Below are 27063 nucleotides of genomic sequence, written 5' to 3'. Positions count from 1 at the left end.
CATTGTAGAACCAAACTATTCTGTAGCTAACTGAAGGGAAAAAATGACAGACTTTTTTTTTGGAATGCCTTAAGAAAGGAACCTTTTCAAGTTTACTAGATATGCTTTACAAATTGCTGTGTGTGAATTGCTTTAAAAAATGCATCAGCAATATTTTGAAGCACTGAAGTGCCACTGCTAGATTATAGTGCTTAATCTGGCCTAGTTCAATGGATGTAAATTATGTAGTTAGTTAGCTCCATTTATATCAATTATGGAGACAAGGAACATATTTGTAAACCCAGCCTGGAGAGCCTTTCCACAAGCAAAGATGTTTTGCGCCAACTCCTGCTGCGAGAGAGAAAAGGCACTACCAAAAAATTCTTTCCGTACTATTTTTAAAATGTCTTTAGAGGCCTTCTTAGAGAGGCCCATTGAATTAATAATTACAGTTGCATTATCCAATAACTCTTTGCCCAGATTTGGGAATTTTGTAGGAACAAGGCACAAAAGTTATGATGTCAAAAGGTGTGTGGTAAAATGGAATAGTGAGGTTGACAGTTGTACTTGAAACACTGGAAAATAATAATTTTTAGTTGCTCATACGTTCATGCTAACAATGGTTCCACTGGGCACAAAGCCATTGAGTTGAAACAGAACTATTGCACACAGCAGGGATTTCCCAAATTATGCTGTGACTTAAAAATTAACATAGGCAATCATCTAACAGTCATTAATCTTTAAGGTCTTGGCAAGTCCTTCCCACCTTCAGTTCCTTTAGTATATGGCGAAAAGTGCTGCCAAGTCTCAGCTGACTTATGGTGATCTTGTAGGGTTCTCAAGGCAAGAAATGAACAGAGATGGTTTGCCATTGCCTATCTCTGGAGTTCCATCCAAATATTAACTAGGGCCAACCCTTCTCAGCTTATGATATCTGATGAGATCATGCCTGGCATGCCTGGGCCATTCAGGTCAAGCCTAGAGTATACCTTGTTTGAATTAATGGTACATATTCCAAACAAATATATGGAGGACTGGGATTCTTAGCCAGTTGCTAGGGTTGCTAGCTCCAGGTTGGAAATATCCTAGAGCCGTGGTGGTGAACCTATGGCACCCCAGATGTTCAAGGACTACAATTCCCATCAGCCCCAGCCAGCATGGGCAAGGGGCTTATGGGAATTGTAGTTCATGAACATCTGGAATGCCATAGGTTCACCACCACTGCCCTAGAGATTTGGGGCGGGGGAGTGGGGGTAGAATCTGAAGAGCGGAGGGTTTGTGGGAAGGCAGAGACTTCAGCATGATATAATGCCATAGAGCCCACTTTCCAAAGCAGCCATTTTATCCAGAGGAACTAATCTGATGCCTGGAGATCAATGGTGATCCCAGGAGATCCTCAGCCACCACCTGCAGATTGGCAACACTACCAATTGCCAGATGTAGTAGGTAATGTGAAAGAGCAGTGGTTCCCCTCCCCTGTCTTTGTGCTCTACTTTTACCTTTAAAAAAAGACCTTTGTTTGATATGTGAATGGGCAAACACATGACTATTGGGTTCTGAGGGGAGGGCAGAAGAGAGATCTCATCCTGTTCCCTAGGTCTCTGCTCCCTTCTAGCACCCACTTCCTTCCTAACACTGTGAATGCTGCTTTAGCAGCATTACATATACCAGAGAGACTGGAGAGTGGAATATTTCCTCATGGGGTGCTGAAAGGTCAGCACCACAGTAGGAAAACTATATATTCCCAGGATCCCTGATGCCTTAAATGCTGCTGAATCATGCTGGGGCAGATAAGAGGTAGAATCCTGAACCTCATGCCTCATCTCTTCTTCTCCAGAGCCTTAGGGAAGCAGAGGAGAGCAGGAAGAAATGTTCCATACTTCCACAACATTGCTGTCACTGGGCAACAGTAGCTGCTGCCATTATCATGTATAAGAGCATTTAGCATCTGAGAGGAGAGCGTGTGGGAGCATAAAAATAAGTTACAGCAAATTACAAGTGATGATAGAATTCTCAGCCCTTTTGGTTTTGAACCACGGTTTGCCCATTTCTAAGTAGTGTATATTTGATATCAGCACCTAAGCATGCCGTGTATTGTCAACTAGACCGTTTTAGCGTAGACATAACAGGAATAGAATCTGCAGGTAGACACCTGAGTTTCACTGACTTAATTTACTCACACCATGAGAAGATCCTTTATACCCACCCTCCTTTCTTAGACTGTTAATGTAAGCATGCTATAAGGACTGACAGAGCTCCTGGTATAAAGCTAGGAGTGACTGCTGCTTGAGAAATTGGAGAGCTGTCATCTGTGAGAATGTCACACTGACAAACAGCAATGCCTTCCCGTGTTTCCCATGTCCTGTTGTGTGGTAAATTCTTGCAGCTTATTAATAAGGTAGGATTGGAGAGTAGCTTGTGAGTGATGAATGCATTCCGAAAAAGGAAAGGAAATGCCCCCAGTATATAGTTAACTTTTCTAATGTTTAAGTCATACAGAAAGAAGATTGCACAAAGAGTAATAACCTGGTATTCCATTCAAAATAATTGCTTGAAAGTCTGGAATCCATTTAATTGGCATCCTGATCAATGCTGTGATTACTTAATTGGGGTGATGAACAGTGTGTCATTTTGTGCAATGCATCTCAATTAAAATAAAGAATGAAAGAGTGGAAGTGTTCAAACATACTTTCTCTTGCTGCCTGACCGAAGACCTTCACGTGAATGAACAAGTAAGAACTAGAACAAGCTACCAATATTTTCTTCTTTTCATACCCTTTTATTGCTGGTAAATGGTGGTGGTTTACAGAAATCTAATACATGCTGAAGTCAGTTCAAAGCTTGTTAGGTTTTAATATAAAGGCTTGCATTCAAATCCTAGCCATTCAAAGTTTGTTATACTGCCACTGCAAAGACTGTATAGTGTGTACTTTATTGGATAAAAATCTTACATAGAGTCCAGCTATCAAATCCCTGTTCGCTTATGGTCAGTGGGGATCACATTGCATTGTTTCAATTATGATGTCCTCTGATCAGGAAGGATTTTGTCCTGTAGGACTTGGGCCTGTTGGACATTCATGAAGCTGGCATATGACAAGTCAGTACATTGTTCGGTCAAGGTTTATATTGTCTCTTCCACAAGCAGCCGATCTCCAGGGTTCATTTAGATGACTGTGAATTGTTACCTTTGTGCATAGCACAGCTTGTTCACATGAGCAGACTGAGTCTGGATTCTAGCAATGATGCAGAATTACTCCAATCTGAGCCCACTGATTTTAACAGGTTATGACTGAAATCCCTTTGCATAGGATTGCACTGATCTCGCCTGCTCTAACAGCCCTTCCAGTAACATGTTGCCTAATGCATTTCCTTGCCTTCTGCATATGACACACTGTTCTCTGAATTATCATAGCTCTTGTCTTACATGAATCTGATGTTTTTCCATTAATGAGAACAGGGGTGTAGTGAAGGTATTTCGACCAAGAAGCTTGAACAGGAATGTACTCTGTGTATGCATGCATTTGGAAATAATTTTATTTTGCATCCCCTTATTTGTGCCAGATCAGAACATGCATATCCCCCCAACCTTCCACCAAACAAATAAAATTACCCCACATGTGCCGCACACGTTAAAAACATATTTACAGACTTTAGTGTCGCACATGCTTGACTCAGATGGCCCTTAGTAAGGTAAATCTGAGATTTAGACATATTTAGTGAAAGATCTTATACTTGCTAAATAACTCTGATTTTGTAGTTTGCGAATTGGTGGCCAAATATTTACTAGAAATTATACACCCTAAAAGATAGTTCTGTTTTTTAACTTTGTTGTGTCACTCTGGCTCATTCCGCACATGCAGAATAATGCACTTTCAAACTGCTTTCAGTGCTCTTTGAAGCTGTGTGGAATAGCAAAATCCACTTGCAAACAGTTGTGAAAGTGGTTTGAAAACGCATTATTTTGCGTGTGCGGAAGGGGCCTCTGTTATTAAGAGATTCTTTGTTATTCTCTTTGGAGATTGTTTCAAATCTGGTTTTTGTTTTTTATTTTTTTCTCTCTGTATTTTCTCTGAATTGTCTTATATGCCAATAAAGGTTTGGTGCTACTACCTGACCTAGACATATTTAGTGTACAGGTGCTTTAAAAAGTAATAATTCCAAATGTAATGTCTAAAATATTGTCTGTTTTAAGAATAGGTTCCGAGAAGCTTCTCTTCTTAAGGCATTTACGTCAAGGCATTTTTTGAACCAATAAAAAAATGATATATTTTCTGCTATCATCTGTATTTGGTATTAGAATTGACTAGAACACCATATTAAGCTTTTATGTCTGAAATTAAAAACCATGTCATATCTCTCACCTCATAAATACACCTATAAATTCACTAGCAAAATATTGTATTTCTGCAAATGGGATCTGCCCAGTGGTAGGATTCAAATAACCCAGTTCCGAAAGGCTCAGTGGTGAGATTACAACCAGTTCTCTGTACTAGACAAAAAATTAGCTACCGGTTCTACCAAATAGGTGCGAATGGGCTGAATCCCACCACTGGATTTGCCTATGGGTTCTGAAGAAAGTGCTACAAAGCAAAGCAAATAATAATGCAAATACTACCTGTTAGTACTATCGCCAAGTTTTTGTCCCTTGATATGTACCAAATGCTCTCCTCAGGCTGGAGGCAGGTTTGGTCTCACTTGAGGCATTCATGTGGGTTCAAGCAACCCACAGTACTGCTAAAATTAGACTGTAACCCCCTAGGAATTAATGTCTCTTGTTCGTTGAGATAACCATCACTCAAATTGGCTGAAAACTGTTGAAGAGAAATTGCATGAATACAGTTTCTCTCCTTGTTACATCAAGGCCTTTAGAAAGCCAAAGAAAAACTTAAGCAACAGATTTTGGGACCCAGCCCTTCAGTCTGATAGGACCTGGCTGCAGAGGCATCCCGCTACAGTATACCTTTCCAGAAATACTTTCTTGCTGGCAGATTACCTAACAGCATTAGAAGTCACTAAATAACTGAAGAATATTTACTCTGGCATGTTTCAGTGCCCTACCCCTCGCCTTTACTGTAGGCAGACACCTCTGTATTCCCCATTCACAATGGGTATGCCCTTGCCAAATGGGAAAGTTTGAACCTGTAGAGAATGTACTATTGCACTGCTTTTATCTATATATATAAAAAGCTAACAGTATTTTTTGGTGCCATTGACGGGTATACCTCAAGTAACTTTGCTGGAGCCCAAAATTTCCTCCCTGAAAATTCCCAGCCACTATAGTCAATGCCAAGGTTGGGGGGTCGTTTTTAGATGTTCACATACCACCTGGAAATTTCACACCTGGCCCAGTGTAAAATCTGCCCTTTTCCATGGTTGCTCCTGAGGTTGAAGGACATGCAGCTGCCTGTGTGTAACTGTCACCCTTAGAGATGTTCGTGCTGCTTAGCCAAAGCGTTCACTCAGGCTGAGCCAGATATGAGGCAGGTGAGAAACAGTACTATAGGTAGTAACTTTCGGGGTTGGAAGTGAAACACAGCACACACCCCACATACACCAAGGGAGGGAGGGAGGGAGGGGTTTGGCATGCAAAGGGAAGAGGAGGAGGGAGAGGAAAGGGACGGAGTGGGAGGCATGCAAAGGGAAGAGAGGGAGGGATGGGAGACAGTGAGGGGTGGAGTGCAAGGGAGGGGAGGCAGGGGGCCTAACATCTTTGTAATGTGAAGCCCACCCACCTATATAGCAGAGAAGGAGGGAGGGGTGGCATGCAAGGGAAAGAGAAGTGAGGGAGGGAAGAGAGGTGAGGGGGGCGACATGCAAGGGAGAGGAGGATGTTGAGGGAGGGCCAAGGGGCACCCTAGAATTTCCCTGAATACTGCAGATTACAGTTAAAGAAAAACCAGGGGCACCACATTACTCCAGGGAGTAAAGTTGGTACAGCAACTGTGACATACTTTGCAATGGCTGCGTCGCGCCCCTCAGAGGGTTTCCTCAGAAAGCGACACCCATTGCCACCAACCAAACTTACTCCCAGGATAAAGGATCATGACCAGCCAGCCTAGATGTGTGGGAGGGGTCCCTTTCCATTCCCCCCCCCCAAGGAATGTGGGCACACACATCAATGGCATCGCACAGTATCAGGCTGCGTGTTTGCATGAGCACGTACTGCTGGCCTCTGCAATTGATTTGCTGCTACTGTTCCTTTTCCATTTCACCACAATAAGCCACAGTAACGCGTGGCTGGGCCCCGCCAGTTATAGTAATAGATGCTCACAGTATATCACACCAGTGTTAGCAAACTCCCCAGGAAGATCAGAGCAGTTTTACACTGTTGGAAATAGCAACGTCTAGCATGCAAAGGAACTAAGAAGGAGACCCAGCAGGGGACAGGCAAATGATCAGCTAGATCGGGCTGTAAGGTGAGAGACCCTTCTGTCCTTGTCACCTTTTGTCTGTCTTAGACTGATACTTAGATCTAATTTCCTCCATCTTTTTAGAAGTTGTGTTCTCCCTCCTTTCCTTAGCTAGCAAGGCAATCCCTGTCTGTCAGCTTTCCTATCTGAAATGAAATGAAATCCTTTACCTTTATCTTTTTATCAGTGTGGCTGCCGCTTCTCTGCGCACCTAGCATCCTGCTAACATACATCTCCCTGCTTCTCTCTGTTCTTTCTTCAGAAATAACATGTAACTGCAAAAATTTGTTTGAGGGCACACAGCATACGTAAGCAGATGGTTAACTCCTTAAATAAGGATGGTTTGTAATCACACTTTCCAACCCATTTGTTGACCCTAGTATTGTAACTGGCAGGGGTTTTTTTAAAGCTGATTTTATATCAAAATTAACTGAAACTGATTACCTGTTTATACTTGAGCTGATCTACTAAGTATATGTTGCTGCTATTGTTTGATGTGGATGGTTTTATTGGACCACCTTGAAGCCAAAGTATTGGCCTGCCTGGGGATTTGGGTAAGAGGAAGAGAAAAGGAACAAATAAAATATATCTTTATTGCATCTACAATTTGGTTGACAATAAGAGCAGATCTCCCCTCCGACGTCACTGGTCCAATAAATGGATTATGGGACAAACTCATAATACTGACATTTCTCTGATCCTGGTTTTATGTTTACTGTGACTAGTGTTACTGATTTGGAAGAAAAAGGATCCAATTATTTCAACTTTGGCAAACAGTGTTATGTTTCAGCATTGATTTGGCCACCTCTATAGGAATGGCTCAGCACCAGTTCTCCTTTAAAAGGTCCTTGGTTGATTCTTCTTTTCTTTTCTTTTCTTTTCTTTTCTTTTCTTTTCTTTTGGTCAGATGGACCATAGATGTGAGTTTCTGGCCCAAGATGTCCTGTTGATGATGATGATGATGATGATGATGATGATGATGATGATGATGATGATGATGATGATGATGATTTTTATACCCTCTTTCCCAACCAAGGTTGGACTCAGAGTGGCTAACAGCTTAAAAATTTATATACATCAAATAATACATATATGATTTAAATTAACATTTAAAAATACCATTGGTACTCAATTCCTGTTCTAGTTTATTTCACCAACTGGGTGACCAACCAGGGAAAGAAGTAAAGGAAAAAATCAACTCCAGAAGCCAAACAAATTAGTGAAATAGACATATATCATAGAAACTAAGGTAAATAAAATTAAAATGAAAGGTAGGAGTAGGGAGGCCAGCAAAGATATAACTGTTGCTGCCTCAACCATAGATCTGGTGGGACATCTCTGTCTTACAGGCCCTATGGAATTGTGTTCTTTTTACACAGTGGTTCTTCACTTGTAGGAGTTAGGAACGTTAGCACATTCTTCCAATTTCTCTTTCAAACTGGTCTGGGATCACTGAGTCATAAGAGATATTTCTTATCAAACTTAGGAATCACTGTATAAATCTTGGAGCTAGTTTCCCTGGAGAAGTGGTTATGGATCCTGTCCCAATCCAAAATGTGTTCCTTTGTACTCCTGAGGGGAATCCTCACCCTGTCAGAATACAGCTCAAACAGCTGTTTCCAAGCTCTGTCTGTTAACTACCCACTCAGTCAACCTTCAGTTCTTAACTGTCAGAGTTCTAACTGCCACTCTCAGAATTCTGTTCAAATTCCCTGCCAAGGGGTTTTTTATGATCAGACAACTCTTTAGAATGCACCTGTCCATCACCCAAGGCTACACTAAAGGATTTGAGAATTAATCCCAACATGTTGACTGATGACCCCAGTTCATGTTGACAGTTATAACAATGGAACCAGGAGTGTGGTTCCTGTTAGAGTATTCAAAAAGATGTCAGAGATTATTATGAAGTCCTTCTGAACAAAATATGCAAATTTTCATTAAATGGGGGATTTATAATTTGTTTAAAAGCATACTTGGAACTAAAGGAGAATGAGAATATTGGTGTTTGTTTCTGATTGCTTTGGACTCAGAAGAGGATTCGAGGCAAACACAAATAACTGGCAATTTACTAACAAATAGGTAATTTAGGCCTCTTTTGAAATTGGTTTCCTTTCATTATGTACATTGCTCAGCATTTTAATTGATTCAATTATGAATGTGACCAGATAACTTAATACAATGCACATACTTAGTAGGTATATAACATAAATTCTGATTCTGAGATTATATATAAATTACACAAAGGAGACAGTGAGTTGAATAATAGAGTATATTAAATTAGTGATTGAGAAATACATAAGCGGAATTAATGTTACTTCTACCCTTATTAATTTATATTCAAAATAAAATAGATAAATCAGTGAGATCGCTGCAGCAATAATTACAAAAATGTTCTAGAAGGTTTTCTTTCTGCTGCAGTTTGAATACTATGCTATACCACAATTTTTATGACTTGATGTGACATCTAAACTGACAAACCATGGTTTGCAGTCAGCCATCACTCCAAAATCAGGGACCACAGTTTGAAGAAGCCATTTGTGTGCATGTACTTGGTTGCTGTGATACCAAAACTGACAATGGAATTTGTGGCTGATATTCATCCTTCGGAAGCCACAGCATCACACAGATAGAACTGTTGAGAGGATAAAAAGAGAAAGCATACAACTGGTGATGGCTAGTGACTCCCTCATTTACATGCAGTCTATGTCTCCGTGACAACAGCCACACTTATCACTGCAGCTTCCTTCACAGCAGTTGAATTGGTCCACAGTGCAAGACTGAAGCAAGACCCCCCCCCCCAAAAAAACCCCTTAATTTACAGGCTAGACTCTTATAGCACACTCTGTATGGGATTGCCCTGAAACTTCAACTGGTACAAATTTTATCTGGAGCATGTCACTATAACAGGGGTCCCCAGCCTAGTATCCATAGGCACTGTGGTGCCCGTCAACATCTTTTTTTGGCACCCAAATGTTTTTAGGAAGTGGGTGGAACCAGGTAAGGCTTTTGCCCGGCACCACTTCTGATTGCATATTGGAGATTTGATTGACTGCCGACTTTTAAAAATATTGCTTTGGCAGCAGCTGCCTCCACAGCACAAGGATATGCAGTGTTACTGAAATTAAACTGTGACAATCATTTTGTGGCTGGATTCATCTCCTGCAGCAGCCATTTTGTTGCTGTGACCACCATGCCATGTCAGAATTCCAAATGTGCCTGTGGGCTCAAAAAGCCTGGGGACCCCTGCACTATAATATTATGCCAGACTTTATTTTGGTTAGGGATAAAGAATGGAGGTGAAAAGACTGGAGAAGATGTGGAGCTTAGTTTCTTGGGTCTAAGAAGAAGAAGAGGAGGAGGAGGAGTTTGGATTTATATCCTGCTTTTCTCAACCACAAAGAGCCTCAAAGTGATTTAAAAACCCCTTCCTTTCCTCTCCCCCCAACAGATACCTTGTGAGGAAGGTGGGACTAAGAGAGTTCTAAGACAACTCTGACAACCTAGCCTAAGGTCACTCAGCAGGCTTCATGTGTAGGACTGGGGAAACAAATCCAGTTCACCAGATAAGAGTTCACCGCTCATGTTGAGGTGTGGGGAATCAAATCTGGTTCTCAAGATTAGAGTCCGCTGCTTTTAACCACTACACTATTAGTGTGGCTCCTTTGGCCACACTACCCCTAAGAGGATATCAGTGTCTTATACTTTGTTATTTATTTATTCCCCCGCCCCACATGGCCATTTACCCTTAAAGGTAAAATACTCTTTGAAATAATGCTGCCAGAAGACACAGAGCAACATACAACGTCCCAATGTTAAAATATTAACGTAGTATTTTAAAATTACAATGCAAATAGTTAATTGGACATTTATTATGCTGGTTCATCTGATTATTTCCTTTTAGTATTACCATAACTATGATAGGTGGTGATCCCTATACTAATTTCATTGCCTAATAAAATGATAGCCATTTTCTCTTTCTGTGTTTGCCATCCCAAGTCAGCACCCAGAGTTTTGCTGTAGTGTTCTGAAGTTTTTCTTCAGATCTGCTCTTAGCTTGTCCAGTATTCTGAAGATGCAGCCACACTCCCGTAGCCACTGTTGAATCTTCACAGTCTCTCATGACCATACAATCTACCCAATGACGAAGGGAGGGGAAACTGAGCCCGGGACATGAACTGCCCACGTGACTGCAATGGCGGCACCTGGGGTGAGCTGGCCCGGATGTCCCCATTGTATCTCCGCCTCTGAATCAACTCCAGTTACCCGAGCTTCCCCCATTAGATTGAGCTTGATTGGTTTATTTTGCCAGACCTTTAACCAATTAAACATCACTATGTCTTAGTCCTGTTTTATCTATCTATTTTGCTCAATTTATCCCCCACCCTCCCCCAACTATATTGGACTCAGGGCAGCTTCCAGCAGCATGCATTATAATATGTAAATACATAATGCTGTATATAAATTAAAAACATAGAGTTTAAAACCGCATATCCTAATTTCACTTCAGCAGATGGCATTCAGATTTCATACCTAACATGTTACTAATCTCAATAGTGAATGGGTTCAACCACCACTCAGAACAACAAGCTTCCAAAGAGTAGAGACAGGGAGAGAAGAAAAAGGGAGGGAAGACAAAGTAGAAAAGGGAGAGAAAGGGAAGGAAACGAAGTCCAATTAAAGTGGTTAGTTTGTCCATTGAATGACTAGTCATAAACTTGAGCCATGAAAAGTAATGCTTTTTCTCTCCATTTGTCTGATATAAATATCAGAGAATCTCACTGAAAACATCACAGAGAGAAATACTCCCTTGGCAACAGTAACTATGCATCAGTACCACTGCTTGTCAGGATGTCCATAGACTTAACATATTTTATACTTTTACTTCTCTTACTTCTCTATGTTTACTTCGTAACTTTACAGTTTATTAATCTTAGACATTACTTTTATTATACAGAAGCATATCTTCCTCTTTTTTACATCTATTTGAAAGGTTTTCTTCCAGGATTTTAGCTGCTTCTTCAAATAGGTTTTAGAGGGTATGCAGGAAATCCGGGTGTCGAGAAAACTTGAAAGTAGGTAGATGGGGTTAAAAACAGAATCTTCTTAGGAAGCTTGTCTATATGAGAGGACTGTAGATTTAACTGAGTGTTTACTTGAAATGTTTGCTGGTTTAATGACAATTCAAATATTTAAATCTCTGTTGAGGAAAAATGAGGTATGGGAGTGTAGTTTAATAAATCGGAACTTGCAGATAATGAATCTCTGAATTTAAGAGCTTCTTTCACAGCTGTTGCATATATAATGCTGAAACTTCTGAGCATTAGGAAGTATCTAGTGCAGAAAAAAATGTGTAACAGATGTGGTGTTTCTAAAGCATTTGAACGCTCAAATATTCTCTCGTCTTTTGAGCTGCATTGTATTATGTCCTTCTCATCTGTTTTGGCAGGAAGCAGGGAAATGACCATTCAGTTCAGGAGAGATTTTTAACTTCTGTTTCAGTACTTGCTGCTGCTTATTGCACTTCCAAGAATAATCCAAATCTCCCACAAAATTAACAGCACAAGGAAAGAAGAATGTAATGGCAGAGTTACATTTAGCAGCCATCTGCCACTGGGAAAGGAATAGGGAGTAATTAATATAAAGTTGATTCAGGACACAGTCGTGACATGTGACAAAGAAATCAGAAAGAACGTGCTATGCTAAGAAATCTGTGCAAAAGGATCTTTTTATTATTTTAGTTTGAAATAAAGCCTTTGAAACTCAGCAGTCTGGAGTATCTGGTTGGAGAAGAACCCAGTAAGAGATGCTAGATTGGGGGGAAAAAAACCATCTTGATCTCATGACAAGTGTTTATATGGATTATTAGCTGTTTTGACAATTGAACACATGCATCTAATTTATTAGACCTTTGATTGTTGTCTATTCAGACTGAGAGTGGCTTTCCAGGGTCTCAGGCAGAGATCTTTCACATCACCTACTGCCAGATCCTTTTCGCTGAGGATGCTGGGAATTGAACCTGGGAGCTTCTGCGTGCCCAGCAAGTGCTATTCCACTGAGCCACAGTTCCTCCTTCATTTACGCTTTCAAAATCTGTTATGTTTGCATACTGTTTTGAAAACCTTGGCTGAAAAGCAGGATAAATATTTGTAAACAAGCACATGTTCAACATTTTTACTGCCATACAATAACAACATTAGTTACACCCAACTGCTTGCTTTATGAATTTAAGCTCATTCAGTGCATCATGTGGAACTGACTTTTAAAAGTAGACTAGTCCATACCTACCTCAACTTATTACATCCAAAGTCTGCCAACATTTGGACTGACATTTTCTGGACCCTCCAATCTCAAATTGGATAGCTTTTGTTTCTGCTTTGTGCTGGATTTGTGATAAGGGATACTGACTGGAAAAGCAATTGTCTGGATTACTTCCGGCGTTCATATTTTCAGGGTAGAACCTTTTTTACTTGTGCCCCCCTCCCCCAGATACAGCCTGTTTTGTACCAAACAGGATTAAGTCTGCACAACAACTTCTGTATTATGTTCCAAGATGATTACAAAAAAGATGGTTGTGCATTCCCCCCATGCCTTGAAACTCCCTCCTACCTTTCCCTTTTAATATGCATGTTTTTACAGAACATCTAGCTTGAATTAGAATTTGGCAGACCTACAAATTCGTGATGCTTGAATTAGATCTAATGAACATTACTGCACTACTGCAGCTTTAGGATTTTCCAGGCCAGCATGACTTCCTGAAATTTCTCAGTGTTACTTCACTGCCAAATGTACTCTTGCTGCTAAATAGATGCTTTACTGATATAGGAACATCAGCTAAGATCCCCCAAACAAAGCAGTGTGGATTAAGACCTGACCATTCTTGCATGGTGTCATCTTGCTAACTCATTTCAGGGCATATGAACAGCTGTGGGTAGATGGAGGGGAGTGCGGCAGAGAAGGCGGTGAAAGCACAATTGTACTACTAATAAAAGAAGAGGTGACAAAACAACCAGTGTGGTGTAGTAGCTAAAGCAGGGGTGTCCAACTCTGGTGCCCCAGATGTTCATGGACTACAATTCCCATCAGCCCCAGCCAGCAGGGACTGATGGGAATTGTAGTCCATGAACATCTGGGCGCCAGAGTTGGACAACCCTGAGCTAGAATGTTGGGCTCTAAGAGGTGGAAGATCCAGATTTGAAGTCCCACTCTGCCATGGAAGCTTACTGATTGACCTTGGGCCAGTCACTCTCAGCCTAACCTACCTCACAGGGTTTTTGTGAAGATAAAATAGAGAAGAGGAGAAGAATGTAAACCACTCTGGATCCCTGTTGGGAAGAAAGGCAGGATATAAATGAAGTAAATAAGGAAATCAACAGTAAAAGAGAATTTGAATGCAATTCATCACCTTCAAGGATGAAAGAGAGGGCTGGCCTGCTGGGAGGTAGCATGTAATCCTAAGCACATTTTCTAGAGCTTGCTTTTGTGTGCATGAATCTTGCCCATGGAGTTACAGAAACTGGGAAATAAATACAGATATGGAGAATATAGCACTCTATTGCTATATAAAACCTCTATTCTAACTCCACTTCTTGCTGAAAGTTATTCTGTATCTTAGCAGAACTGATATATTCCTAATGTTTAAAAAGACTTGTGTACAAAGCTAGTATGATTTAGTAGCTCTGAGACTGAGCAAAGAATCCGGCTGTCTCTGATGCAACTGATGCTTTTGTTAGTATGAACTCAGTGTTCACCCCGTCTGCAATATGGATATATTAGTAGTGTGTTTACAACACAAGCCTATGGTAAGGACTGCCGAGAAATCACATGTATTACTTCTGAGCAGCATCTGCAAAAACTGTAGTGCTAACATAGCAAACTTCTGTTTTACTGTGATTTTAAATTCTTAACATTATTTATAGCGCATGGCTTATGGGCTACTAAATTGGAATAAACTTAGCTTGACATGATAGGAAGCATTCTGAGCATTCTAAGTTATTATATAAATCTCAAATACTATTTACAATTGCTTTTGCATCTGTATTTCTGAAAAAAAAATTGCTGAGATGCAGAGGTTTGCTTTTGCTGAGACAATTACATTACAAAATCATCTCCCTTAAATCAAAGAAAAGAGATGAAAAGAAGGTGCCATTTTCCAGGCGGGATGTGGGTGAGTAAAAAAAAACTTGAGCCATAAATGTATAACAGTTAGGCGCATCTATATTCATGGCTGAGGCGATTAACATGAAACTAGTCCATAGTAACCTGTTGGTTGCTGTCATCTTTCTTCCCTATCCAAGCCCTTTGCTGTTTACCCACAATGTAATTTCATTTGCTATTATTAATTACTGCTTTTGGTCTTGCACTGTCAGATTAATTTGGAAATATTTTCATTGAGTGAGCTCTTTAACCTTCCTTCCTCAGATCTGTAGCAGATAATCAGTGCAATTTGATTAAAATGGGATTCTGGCATTTGATTCATGCTTCCTTTCAAAGACCCCGGAGGAAGGCAAAAGTCTGGTCCTGCTTGGAACTGTCTAAAATACTAATTAGGGCATCATGTTGCAGTCTTAGCATGATTGGCATTATGTTAGCATACTTGCAGAATTCATGCATTGGGTATGAGTTTTGCTTGATTTACTATTCCTCAGACCTGAATTTGTTATGAGAAAGAGCGTACACATGCTAATTTAATCACTAGGAACTCCATAGATAAGAAATCTGAGGACATATACTCAGCATTTGTTGTAGCCAGATGTGAAATAAATCTTTCAGAAGTGGGTTAACAGTTGTCCTTTCTGCACAGCAGAAATAAAACATCCTGCAGGTGTTTTTTAAAGATCCGTTTTGGCTTTTTGTGCTCGCTGTGTGCAGAGAACATAAGCGTCGCCAGCCAAAATGGTTCTTTTTTTCCTGCCTGCTGGCTGATGGAGTTCTTGTCAGTTTCATGGTCTCACCTGCCATTTTATGTGCTGCTGCAGAGGATCTTCTGCCTCCACCATTTGTTGAAGGTTTCCCACAGAGGTTTCCTCTGCTTGCAGCTCATCTGAGTGTGATTTCACTGAAAAAAATACATGAATAAAGTTTGTTTTGCCAGGCAATCCTGTGCATGTGTCATTTGTCCTTTTTTGTTATTTTGAGGGGGATGCCTGTGAAACTACAGTGACACAAATATGTGCATATTGCAGATTCTTGAGTTGTGTTGCTGTAGGAAAAATGACACATATGCAGGATCGCCAGGCAAAACAAACTTTAATATGGACCTACAATGCCATAGTGATTCGATTGGGCAATTACCTTTGCATGTAAAAAGGCAAGGACCTGGCTCAAGTGGCAATGGCAGATTTATAGTCTATCTTTGCCAGGTTCCCTATCACAATCATCTTCTGGTCTGGCCTGCTAGGCGCTCTTGGTGTGGGGTTGCTTGCCTGTATATGGTGGATAAGACTAAAGCGAAGGTCATGAATGCCATTGGTAACGTGGTTGTGGAGCTTGGGGGTGGGGGTCATGAACCACCACACAGGCATTTCATTCTGTCTAAAGGCATTGTTCCTATTGGACAGTGTCCACCATTTACCTTCAGGGCAAGACAAATACCTGCACCACATCAGACATAGCCTGAAGGATTAGTTGCAGCTGTGAGTTCTTTGGTGGGAATTGGGTGGATTCCATATGGTTCCTGCCCATCTCTTATGGTGGTGTCTGCATGGGGCCGGATTCATTTTGAGGGAAAAGCTGGCCTAAGTGCCCCTTTCCCTCTCCTTTGGGAATCCTACTAAGGGATTTGTAGGAAGACTTACAGGGGCTATCAGGGCAGTCTCTCCCCAAGTGGCAGCGGAAATCACACAATGTCTTCAGCACAGGTGGAGTCCCATATTCTGCCATTCTGTGCTACATCCCAGCCGGTGGAAGAATTTTAACATATCAGTCAGCAGGCAGGTTGGCCAATGACATAGATCCTGCCCCTATGCTACACCAAGGCTCTGTTAGTGTAACCAATAAACCTTGTGGCTGTTTACACTTCAATACTGTGTCCTTGTCAACTGCATGCTTGTTGGGAATCTATGCCTTTCCCCCTTCCACCCCCACCCATTTGGCACCGGGTCTGCAAAAAAACCCTTTCAATATAGGGCATTGGATTTGCAGATTACAATGATCTGTGTCAGCCATTGCTCTTCAGTGAGAAACAGCAGTGAGGAATTGCCAAGAGAGATAGCCAATGAACAGCAAGCAGAAACCTCAAGCCAAGCATACAGTAATACTATGAGGAAGTAAAGCAGTGCATTCATATGCAGAAATAAACTGAACTTTAATGGCAAATGAAAACTGGTTGATGTATCAGCATGGCTTAGTACAGCAGGCATCTGTGCCATGTGCACCATATAAACACTTCACCATATAATTGTTCATGTATACAAGAGCTGTTATGGTCCTTGGCTAATGCAATCAAGTGACATTCACACCCAAGAATGGAGGAAACAGGGATCTTATTAGCACAATGGCAACTGTTTCCTGTTACTAGCCGGATTCAGATGTTCTAGCCAAACATCTGGATTCAGATGTTCTAGCCCAGGGGTAGGGAACCTGCGGCTCTCCAGATGTTCAGGAACTACAATTCCCATCAGCCCCTACCAGCATGGCCAATTGGCCATGCTGACAGAGGCTGATGGGAATTGTAGTTCCTGAACATCTGGAGAGCCGCAGGTTCCCTACCCCTGTTCTAGCCAAAGCATGGGTTGGCAATCAGGGGTGAGTATCAGCATTGCATGTTCCCACCTCTCCCTCCTCCTTCCCTTCACACAGTCCAGTTCTCTCCATTGCTTCTTAATTCAAAATGTCCATGCTTTTCTACATAGCTTCCAAATTAGGCAAACTGCCACACCCATCCTTTGCCTCTCAATCAGAACTGGAAGCCATGGTTTATAATTATGTTCCAGTTGTTAGCTTAGTTCAGGCACATTAGCAAACTGGCTAACCTGAAGTGAGGGAAGGAAGTGGAGTAAGCAGAAGGAGGAAAGAGACAGAGTGGACTGTGTGAGTGTGCGGCATCATCCTGACATCTAAATTTGCTCTGTGTGGGTCAAAGCATCAGTAAAAGGAGGTGATACTTCTACTTTATTGAGTAGCCTTTTGTGTAGCTGGTAACCTGGCTGTGGATAGTCAAGGTCTATTATAGTGATACCCAGGACTGTTTAATAACAAGGCACTGTTTTCAGTTGATTTCTTTACTATGAAACAGCACCAGGAATGAGTATTTAGAGTTTTATTGCCAGAACTAACCATAGCCAATATTGCAATCACCATCATATCCCACGTCACCCCCTATGTCCTGTCACTTCACCTGACCAGTTCCCAGGGTGGGAGGGGCACCCCTCCAATCCCACAGTCTGTGGAAAAAAGGAACTGCTTCCCCCTCCCCACCAGGTCAATACAACCTAGTATCCACACTACTAAGAGAGCTGCAATAGCAGGTGGTTAAAAAGCTGATAAGAGTCTGAGAAAAAGTTAAGCAGTTTAACTGAAGCAGGAGTGGGTGGGTGGGCTGAACAAAACCAGGTTCCCAGGTCCTGCCCAGAAAGTGAAACATGACAGGATCAAACAGGGGCTGATCGTGGCAATTATGATAAATGATCAAGTGGTATTTAACTATGTGGAACTAGGGTTGGTAAATGGGAAAAAAATTCGGCCCCGGTTCGGATTCGGGTCCAGTTCGGATGTATGGGGTCGGATCCCCCCATATCTGAGCCTGCCAGGCTCGGATACACCCGAATTTCCGAGATTCTCGGGTTCGTTTTTATTTTTTTGCTGTTTTTCCCTGTTTTGGCCTGCAGGGGGCGCATTTTTGAAGATATTGGCATGAAAATTTCAGGGTATCTTCAGAATACTGTTCTGATTATGCACCCCAAGTTTGGTGCAGTTTGGGTCAGGGGAGCCCAAGTTATGGACCCTCAAAGATAGCCCACATATTCCATTGTTGTCAATGGAAGCCAATGGAATATAGGGGCTATCTTTGAGGATCCATAACATGGGCCCCCCTGAACCAAACTGTACCAAACTTGGGGTGCATGATCAGAACAGTATTCTGAAGATACCCTACAATTTTCATGCTGATACCTTTAAAAATGCGCCCCCTACAGGCACCCCAGGATTTTTGCCTAAGATTCTGTGGTTTGCATTGAATTTTTTCAATTGCTTTCAATGGGGGAATTCCTGGGGTGCCTGCAGAGGGCGCATTTTTAAAGGTATCATCACCAAACTTTCAGGGTGTCTCCCAGACGCTATTCTGATCATACACCCCATGTTTGGTGCAGTTTGGTTCAGGGGGGCCCAAGTTATGGACCCACAAACAGGTGGTCCATTATCACCCAATGTCGAGGAGGGGGATGAAAAACGCAAACCATTTTTTTAAAGCCTTCGACAATACATTTTTTTAAAGCTAGAGACACCAAAATTTCAGGGTATCATCTGGAGACTTTCATGATCATACCCCCTAGGTTTGGTGCAGTTTGGTTGAGGGGGGCCAAAGGATCCTTGAGGAACCTTGCTTTTTAAACAGATTTTTGTGCTACTGTGTGATGTTTGTGTGATTTTGGGGTGACCAAGAGAAAAAATCATTAGGATCGGTGAGGATCCATTCTTTTTGATCATGTTTTTGGGGCACTGTTGGGCCATGAAGCGTGGGATGTGTGACTGCTTTGTGCAGACATGTGTCTAAGGACTTGTGCCATGATGTGGTGGTGATTTTGGGTGACCAAGTGAAAAAAACCATGTGGATCCTTGAGGATCCATGCTTTTTAACCATGTTTTTGGGGCACTGTTGGGCCATGAAGCATGGGATGTGTGACTGCTTTGTTCAGACATGTGTCTAAGGACTTGTGCCATGTTGTGGTGGTGATTTTGGGTGACCAAGTGAAAAAAACTATGCGGATCCTTGAGGATCCATGCTTTTTAACCATGTTTTTGCGGCACTGTGGTAAGAAACTCCCAGGCAGGTGGAATTCACACATAAATTTATTAAAGTTTTTAGTTAGTTGTTCAGTTAAAGTAGTTGATTTTTTTCAGTTACAGTGTTGTTTTGCCACATTTCTAACATTGGGGATGTGGATTCTCTGCTTTGTTTCTTTTTCCCCCAGCACTTTTTTCTTCCAGCCTTACTGTGCTGTCCCTGCCTTCCACTGGAGTGGAGAAGCCTGTGGACAGTGGGCTTTTCCCCACTCCCTTCCATCCCCCCTATGCAGCAGCGCTGCTCTCAGCGTAGCGGCATAACAGGCGCGCGTCCAGGCGTCCTACGACCCAGCGCTCTGTCGCGAAGATGCGTCAAAAGGCGCCGTTCAGAAGAGCGCCTGGGATACCCATGGCGCTGAGGGGGCACGACAGCGACAGCGGTGGGGCGATTGCGCTGAAGCCGCGCCTACCGTGGGGAGGAGGGAGGAACCCCGCACTACTCTCCTCAAGTAGCGCGGGGCTTACCGTGAGTGAGGAAAGGCCCAGCGGCAGCGAGCAGAAGGCGGCTGTGCTGTGAACGCCCATGCCGTGGGGATGGAGGAGGAACAGCTACTCTCATCAAGTAGCGCGGAACTTACGATAAGTGGGGAAAGGCCCAGCGGCAGTGGCCCGAGGCGACTGCGCTGTAGCCGCCCCTGCCGTGGGGAGGGAGGAGGAACCCAGCTACTCTCCTCAAGTAGCACGGGGTTACGGTAAGTGGGGAAAAACCCAGCGGCAACGGTGAGGCTGACTAGCTGTGGCCGCCCATACGTGGGGAGGGAGGAGGAATTCACCGGTAAGTGGGAAAGGCCCAGCGGCAGCTGGCAGGCGGCTGGCAGCACGCCCTGCCGTCGAGAGGAGGAACCCACTCTCCTCAAGTAGCGGGCTTCACGGTGAAGATGAAGAGCAGCGGCGGTAGAGGCCCGGCATTGTGGCTGCCCTGCCATGTAGAGGAGGAGGAACCCGCTCTCAAGTAGCGGGGCTACGGTAAGTGGGAAAGGCCCAGCGGCGGCGGCGTGGCGCCCTGCATTATGAGAGGAGGAGAATTGCTACTCTCCTCAAAGTGCTAGCGGGGCTTACGATAAGGTAAAGGGGAAGGCCAGCGGCAGCGAAGGCCCGGCTTTCGCTGTAGCGCCTGCCGTGGAGGAGGAACCCAGCTACTCTCGCAGTAAGCCAGAGGATACGGTAAAGGTAAGAAGGGGAAAGGCCCAGCGGCGGCGGCTGCTTTGTAGCCGCCCTGCGACAGGAGAGGAGGAGGAACAGCTACTCTCCTCAAGTGGCGGAGGCTTGGTGAGTGGGGAAAGGCCAGCGGCAGCGAAGCGACTTTCGCGCTGTGTAGCGCCCTACGTCGAGGAGGAGGAGGAACCCGGCTACTCTCCTCAAGTAGCGTAGCGGGGCTTCACGACAAGATGGGGAAAAGCCCGAAAGCGTGACATGGCCGAGCGGCTGGTTGTGGCTGCCCTGCCGTGGGGAGGAGGAGGAGGAACCCAGCTACTCTCCTCAAGTAGCGGCGGAGACTTACGGCAAGTGGGGAAAGGCCCAGCGGCAGCGAAGCGGCGCTGTGGCGCCCTACCCGTCGGGAGGAGGAACCAGCTACTCCTCCAATGGCCTTGAGACTTACGGTAAAGTGGGGAAAAGGCAAAAGCGGCAGCCGGCAGGCTGACTGCGCTGTGGCCGCCCCTGCCGTGAGGGAGGGAGAAGGAACCCAGCTACTCTCCGCACTCTCCTCAAGTAGCGCTGGAAGCTTACGGTAAGTGGGGAAAGGCCCAGTGACACTGTGGGTAAGTGGGGTCTCTTTGGGTGGGAAACTTTGTGGGGACCATTCTGTGGGTTTTTTATTTTTGTAGTTTGAAGTCTCACTGCCCCACTCGTCCCAGCCACTTGCCAGGAAGCGGCATGGGGAGTTCGGGGTCTTGGGGGGTTTGTGGCAAGGAGTTGGGTGGGAAATGAGGCTGGGTGGGGGTGGGGTGCTTGTAGGACTTTGCGGGAGTGGAGGTGGGGGAGCGGCGCTAACTGCGGCGGAGTAGGGTTTGTTTTGTTTTTTTACTTGGAAGCTGCTCGTCCCAAGCTTACTTGGAAGCTCCGCTCGTCCCAAGCTTGCCAGGAGGCGGAGCTGGGCCAGAAGGAGTTAAATTTTATTTTCCCCAGGCTGGCTCGGAGAAGCCGCTGGCTCGGGGGAAGGGCCAACTTCGGATTGCGTTTAGTGAGGAGGGGACAGGCTCGGCTCCTCGGCCCTCCGACCCCCTCCGAACTGACTGATCTCGGCCTGATTTGCCGTTCGGGAGGGGCCGAACCGCCAACCCTATGTGGAACATTGGCTCTCTGATTTTTTCTTTCTAGTCAGAAACATAGAAAATGGGAACATAGTGAACTCCTAACTTTATTCCCACTATCACTCCTACCATTACATTGCTGCTTGTGAGGACCACTTTGCACATTTTATTTTTGATGGATGTTCATCTCTTTGCACAAGCTACATGGAAAACAGAGTTTGGGGATTTTTTTCTGCTTTTTTTGTAACCTCGAAATACCTGGGGCAGGCAGAATCTTTGCAGAGGGAAAGAAAGTGCTTAGCTCTTCACCATCTGGCCGTGTTTCAACTTCAAATGTCTTTGTTCTCCTGCTTTTTCACCAAGAGGTGGGGGATAAGGGTCTCATTACTTCATCCCTGTGTTTCTCACAATGTGGGTTTCTCAAATTGTAATTTTTGACTTTAAAAAAGTCATTAGAAGGGGGAAAAGCTAAGAAATCCACTTTCTACCTTCCTTAGTTTTGCTCAGAAGTAGTCTGACCCAGTTGTCCTTGTGTAAATATGACAGAGAGGAAAAATTCACAGAACTCTGCTTAACATGTAAGAGCATATTTTTGCCATAAGGCTATGGACTGTGAACCAGAGGTGGGATGCAGCCTATTCGCACCTATTCGGTAGAACCGATTACTAAAATTTTCTCAGTTCGGAGAACCGGTTATTAATGATTAACTCCACTGGCAGGAATATTGGGGAAAACTCAGAAAGTACATGGAAGCAGGAAAAAATGTTTTCAGTAGTTTCCAAGAGATAGTAGAAAACCTGTGTGCTAATTATCTACTTCTATTTGTTCCAGTTTGGGACCAAGAAATTATCTGAGGTGGTCTCCCTTTGCCGCGGGGAGACTAGAAAGTGAAAGTGGGGCTTGAGGAAATACATCTGTACAAGAAATCTTGCTTCAACAGACTTTGCCCCCATTGTGCAGCAGATGCCTTGCGTGTAATGGGCCAATGACTGGCCTAGTGTCACTCAGTGAGCTATATAGCTGAGTGGGGGTTTGAACCAGCGCCTTCCCAGCTTCAGCCCTGCACTCCAAGCATTTTGCCATTCTGACATCTGTTGCCACAGCTGTTCTAAACATGCCTGTGTTCAGGGCTTCTCCCGAGAAGCCTATCCATCAATGTTCTTTCCAGTGTAAGCTGTTCCTTGGGGTGAGATTTTAGCTTTTTTAGTGACAAATAAACATCATATAATGATTAGGTGTCATAAAGCATCTGATTATCCTTCAATAAGATAAACATTATGACTTGCATGTACATTTTTCAAATTATACTCTAACAAAATTATACTCTAACAGACTTGTAAAAATTGTCAGTTCTATCCATTCAGAGTCAGAGTTCTATCCATTCAGGAAGCGATAATAATAGGGGGTATTAACAAGATTTTCTGTATATTCTACATAATATGTCATTTTTTAAAGAAATCCTAAATCCAGAAGAGGCAAAACTTAATTATTTTATATGTAGAATTTTATTAACTGTTCATTCATTTGTTGTAATGCTAGAACTGTAAGTATGAATCAGGTAACATTCTAGAGGAAAAGTGTCCAGTGGTCATACAAGAATGTATACAAAATTAGCCTTGTGAACAGTTTAAGAAGATCAGATTTCTTCAGGCCATTTCTGTAAGGATGAATTATGCATTTTTTGTTTTATAGTTTTACAGTAGTGATAATTGGAAAGAAACTGGACTTTTTTGTTTGTGACTTTCTTTTGCTTTTTTATGCCAGTGAAAATTCTAGAACCTCATCTAGCCAACAACACCTGCCTGGACTATTGTTCTCGGCAGTGATGTCATCAGTGTCCCTGTCAAACCTAGCTGTAGCAACCTAATCTGTGAAAAGCCAGGAAAGATAAAACAAGCCAGATGTGTGTCTACTGTAAACTAAGAGCCTCTGTTTTCTACTTGGGCCTGCAGGGTGGGAGGTCAAAGGCAAAATGGCTTTTGTATGCCAGTTCTGGCAGTGAGCTCAACTTTCACTTCCTTTGGATGGATTTTCAAATAGAGATGAGTTTAAGCTGCAGCATGTGGGCCAGGACCCAGATTTCGAACTCAACCCACAACATTTGTATTGACATTCAAAAAATACAAAGTAATTGAAACTTGAATAATTCATTTCTTTTAAACCCAAAACAATTTGTGATCCAAAGAGTTAAGATATGAATCACTGGTTTTGCTTTTACCAGTGAATTAAATTATGAACACAAAAACACACAAAATGAGAGTGGTTGTTCATTGGCACAAAACAAGACATGCAGATAAAATCATGGCAAGGCAGTGGAGGCTAGATTGTCAAGTGTGGTTCAAGTCTGTGTTGTCAGATCTTAGACAGCCCTTGATTCACAAGACTGTTGCCATTTGGATCAGATACAAGTGATGTAAGACCCCTCTGTGGAATATGACTTGGTTTGACAGGAATGGGGAAATTAATGGCAATAGCTGGAAAAAGTTCTGTGGGTACAGTAAATAAGGTAGAGCCAGGTGTCAAGATGTTCCCCTATTAAATATCACCCAACTGTGCCTATTTATATAACACCTAGTTTATCGTTATATTTACAAGTTTCTGGAGTATACAAGATTAATAACAAATACTAGACGTCCAACTCTACCTACTATATCAGTAGATGTTACCTGTTTGGGGGCCTTTATTGAGTCTGACAATTTTGACAATATTCAGTGCCTTCTGAAGTCATGATTTCTACCACAAATAGACAATTGTAGTGTTAGTGTTTCTGAATGTCACACATGTAAGTAGTTCCCGGGTCCATTCCCTTATTGTTCAAGCATTTCACTCTGCATTGTCTGCCATTGTTTAATATCAAGTTGATATAGACTAATTTCTAAAATTAATTCAAGAATTGGAACTGCAATTTTTAGTTCTTTCAGACCATTTAAACTCCCCCTGTAAGACTGATTATAAAACACTACAAAGAAACAGCCTTGAAATGATTATACATTGCATCACTGGTGACATGAGATTATCACACTCCTGCATCTATTGGTTTGAGCAGAAGAAAAAAATTAAGTGACTGACAGCATGGTGTTAATTTTGGGGAAGTGGTAATGTTTTTGGCTTATACATCATGCACACAGAAACCATGTGACTGGTTTCTATTGTGGACTGTTGTGGCACAAATACATGGTGGAACTACACTTTGCATGAGGTATCATGCATCTTTTAAAAAAAGTTTTCTTTTTAGAGAATGCACTCCCTGGAACTGCAATGTTAAGGGGAAGAGCGTTCCCCATAAAAACAGCTGCTTTTACTCCCTTTAGAGAGAAGGTACAGAGAAAGCTTAGTGTTCAGGCCTGTTAGTAGGCAAAATTAGTAAGAAGAAAGGGTCAAATTCTCTCTCTCTCTCTCTCTCTCTCTCTCTCTCTCTCTCTCTCTGTTTGTGTGTGTGTGTGTGTGTGTAAAATCAATCCCTTGTGCCATTCATGGGGCTCCTGTCAGCACTTAGGTCTAGTCCACAAGGTAAGCATATAATCTCACTTCCCAGTACTGTGCCGAATGTAACTTCATTGTGGGTTTTTGCAGGTTCTTCATGCCAGCTCTGCTCAGATTATTTCTATGCTTTATATGAGCCAGGCTGGTGGGCTATACTTTTCCAGAAATCTTTTATTTACTAAATTATGTCCTAATACTTGTGAAAAACCAGGTATGCACTGGGGAGGATAACTAGCATAGTGAGTTCACACAATACCTGTGACTATATATTGGCCACAGAGACTGTTAGATTTCCACACACATCATTTTTTGGTATTTGGAATTAAAATAAAATGGATGGCTTTACCAGCTGTTCAATTTTTGATGGGTTGAGAATATGGCTGATATTTTATACATTGATTTGACTGCTATTTCCCCCCACCGTCTGGGCAAATGGGGAACCATCAAGAGTTGAAGTTCTGGGCACACTTGATTAAAAAAGGTTTCCAGGACAGATACAGCCACCCATTCTGTAATGATTATGTGGTGCGCAAAATAGGAAGTGTACCATTATGTATTTTCAGTCCAGTGGTATTGTTCCTTTTCATAAAATATATCACTCGAGTGCTCTTAACATTTTCCTGTTATGTTTAGTGTTGCTATCTGTCTGAAAACTATGGAGACCCAATGAGATGTTATTTGCCTTCATGCCATGAAAAGCTACAACTGACCATTTCCACACATTAGCCTCTATTAAAAAGACAGGACATTTTTCAACAAGCTATCAGCAGTTGTAGTTGTGTTGGGGCAGCAGAACTGCAAGGTTCCCATTTCAGGAGGGCATTCTCCTGTCCCTGGCTGACCCTTCCTGCTCAGCACTTAGGTTTAGTCCACAAGGTAATTAATCCTGGGGGATTAATGGCTTTCTGATACAATAATGTCACTTTGGCCAGGCCACAATCAGTAATGACATCACTGAGTTGACAACAACTGTCTAGCATTCAGTCAAACCTCTATGGTTAAACCATAAAGTTTGGTTTGAAAACTAGAACATTATTGGCACTGTCAAAGTCATGCCAGAAGCTATCTCATTGTATCACTGGTGACATCATTACAAAATTGGTGAATCCCCCTGACAGGTCATTCTCCCACCAGTTGTTAGCCTTGTGCTGACAGCCCCGTGTGAAAGTGCCACAGAAGACACTAGTTTCCTGACACGAGCTTTTCTTTGACTTGACAACCTGTTGCCATAACCAGGTCTTTCCACTGTCTTTTTCCTCATATGAAGTCAGGAGCGGAGCAAGGGGGAAGTGAACCTGGTGTGTGCGTTGTGCATGCCCTGTGCCCCTTCACGCCCCCATCCTCCCCCAGAATGCCCTGCCCCGCCCCTGCCACACCCTGTCCCGCCCCTCCCACACCCTGTCCCTTTCCTGCCATGCCCCCGGAATGCTGCCGGAATGCCTCTGCAGGGGCGTGTGCCCAGGGCGTCGCCCCCCTTTCCCTTGGTGCTACACCTCTGTATAAGGTTCACGTGAAACGATAGAGAGTAGGATAATGCAAAGCTCTTTTAACTGAAACCCAGTTTGTATGTTACCAGAATTGCAAGGGAGCCATTGTGGCACAGGTTCTTCTCTCACTGAAGTCAGCCTGTTAATGTGGGTGACCTGACTGACAAAGTTACTTCCCATGCTTAAAAGTTATTTCCAATCTGCTTAAAACATGAGGACAACCTGGACAAACCCCCTTTCAACTGCAGTCTTGCTTTTTGAGGTAAAATGTTGGGACACAGTTGCCAGAGTACAAATAAGACTTTCAAGCAATAATAGATCTATTTGAAATACGTCAGAGTCACAGGACCTATGATGTGGCATCTAAACTAAAGTGTTGATACAGATGAATCATAAACTTTAAATGCTAGCTTTAAATCAGTGCATTTTGGGCAATCAAAGGCTCCTTTACCG

General features: G+C 42.9%; 1 protein-coding gene across 3 annotated transcripts in view; it reads left to right on the top strand.

The window, feature by feature from the left end:
- The window catches only part of RBMS3 (RNA binding motif single stranded interacting protein 3), an 882486-nt gene that overhangs the window by 69417 nt on the left and 786006 nt on the right, over positions 1–27063 (top strand). The window lies entirely within an intron of this gene.

This window comes from Sphaerodactylus townsendi, linkage group LG11 (genome assembly GCF_021028975.2).
Source record: "Sphaerodactylus townsendi isolate TG3544 linkage group LG11, MPM_Stown_v2.3, whole genome shotgun sequence".
NCBI classification, from domain to species: domain Eukaryota; kingdom Metazoa; phylum Chordata; class Lepidosauria; order Squamata; family Sphaerodactylidae; genus Sphaerodactylus; species Sphaerodactylus townsendi.
Note: the sequence above shows the minus strand (reverse complement) of the source record. Positions and strands in the feature narration are given on the sequence as shown.